Here is a 2,355-nt window from a genome sequence, read left to right as displayed (position 1 = left end):
CCAAATAAACATTTATTAAATAGTATGTCTCTTGTCTCGAGAACTTCTATAAATAGGAGTTGAATTTCATTTGAATGTACACCAAAAAAAACTCTAAAAGATTTTCTTTGTTCTCCTTCATCTTAATGTTTAAAGATTAATTTATAAAGAGTTACTTCAAATTTTTTTTTTTGTAGAATTTGATACTCAGTTGACTATTTTTTGTCAATGCAAAATACACATGGTTATTGGGTTTTATTGTATACTCAAGGTTCATTTGTCGATAACTCTTTTGCACACCAAAATATAAGTTGAGGGTAAATAGATCCTTAAAAAAAGTGACATGGTTACACACCTTGAAGTCTTCGTTAATTTCTCATAAGTTTATTTTTATCCTCATATTCCAACAATTTTAAGATTCTAATTTTGCGGTAGTATGAGGATGGCTATCGACAAATGCGGTTGAATCGATGTCAATGATATTATCAAATCTTGATTTAGAAGTAATTTTTATTGCGAGAAAATGTATGTCAAGTTTATTGTTTTACAAGTGTTGCATGAATTAGATTTCAACAATTAAGTTATATTCATATTAATTATATTATGAAAAAAGTATGATTGTCTCATGGATTATTTTATTGATAGAAGTAAAATGTTAGTTATTATATGCATGATATTTTAACATGCAAAATTATTATTGGTATAAAATTATATAATATATAATAATATCATGTAAGAAAGAAAGGAAGCAAATGAATGGAATGAAAATATATGGTTGGGAAAGGATCTATTAATGGATCGAAACAATACTTTTATTTTGAGTGGTAATGACATTGTTTAAACATTGGTTGAACAAACTTCTATCTAATAGAAGCATTGAGCATTCGAGAGAGCCTTCCCAAACCAAAAAGTCGTGTTATTGAATCCAACATTAGTTTCAAAAGGTTGAGTTAAAATGATTTCTTGAAAGCAAAAACTGTAACTTGATAAGTCAAGTCGTTTTAAAGAGTGCATTATAAGTAGATAATAAATTTGGAGAATTGAAATTTAATCCATTCCATCCAACTTGTGCGTGAAATTTTTTAGTATAAAAATATTCTTTCTTTTTCATGATATATATTTAACTTTAAATATGAAATTATTTGTTTTCAAATCATTATATTAGTAACTAGCAATTGAGTGTTATTAATGATACATTATTTTAAGTGTATTCATTGCTAAGAATGAAAGTTTGTAACTAATCATATAATATGAATAATCTTGGTTGGTTTTAAAAAAAACTAATAAAAAGCTATATGAGTTTTTATATATGATTGCATATTTTTTAGTTTATGTTATAAATGTTGGACTAGAAGTGGTTTTTACTAGAAATAAAATAAGTCATATGCAATATGCAAAAGATAGTGCAGTCTCTCCCTTAGCATGGTTAATTTTTCTAATCAAGATAGAATAGTGAAAAACCTTAGCTAATATCACAAAATTACTATTTTGGTATGAAATCATTTAATGGAAATTTAAACGCCATAATCATATATTTAAAAATCGAGATCATATTGTACAAGTTTACAACACATGTTTTTTTTAAAAAATATTTATGTCTTAGATATGATATATAATCTCATGGTTCTATAATTTTGAGATATAGTGAAATTTTAAAATTCACTTTAGAAGCCATGAATAAATTATCTCATGAGTAATGAAATAGAAATATTAATGTTCTTTGACCCATTTAGGTGGTGGACATAGTTTTAATAATAGTCACAAATTGACTAATAATGTCTATGATAAATGGTGTATAAGTACATGATGTTATAGTCAAATGATTAAATGATTGATGGTTTTCTAATATGATTATGTTCTAAAATAATATATGGAACACTTTTGTGTTTAAAAATAATGTTACTTGAGTATGCATACATGATAATCATTAAAGGTCATCTATTGACTATGAAAGAAACTATAAAAAATAGTAAATATGTTGTCTTATATCACTAAGGGATTGGAAGGCTCTTTATAATAACTTACTTGGTGAAAAAAATGATGTATGGTTTCATATATGTGGTGATTGTGAAATTAATTTCTTAGATATTAAGAAATAAATAAAGTAGATAAATATGAAATTGTCATGATAAAAAATATAAAGTGTTCACTGTGATTTGATAATAGTAAAAATGATATCCTTGATGAGATTTTTTTTTGCGGAAGAATGAATAGTTGAACATGGTGGAGATGTTGGTCTTGTGAAATTCAAGATACAAATAAATATAAAGTTTCACCATGTGGTATAGATAATTAGAATAGCTAGGCTGGAAATTTGAAAATTTAGGGATGATGTACAAGCCATATTATTTGAGTCACCCATGATAAAAAATGAAC

The sequence above is a fragment of the Gossypium hirsutum genome, chromosome D02 (genome assembly GCF_007990345.1).
Source record: "Gossypium hirsutum isolate 1008001.06 chromosome D02, Gossypium_hirsutum_v2.1, whole genome shotgun sequence".
In the NCBI taxonomy this organism is placed as follows: domain Eukaryota; kingdom Viridiplantae; phylum Streptophyta; class Magnoliopsida; order Malvales; family Malvaceae; genus Gossypium; species Gossypium hirsutum.
The sequence above is the reverse complement of the archived record's forward strand: the minus strand, read 5'-3'. Positions refer to the sequence as shown.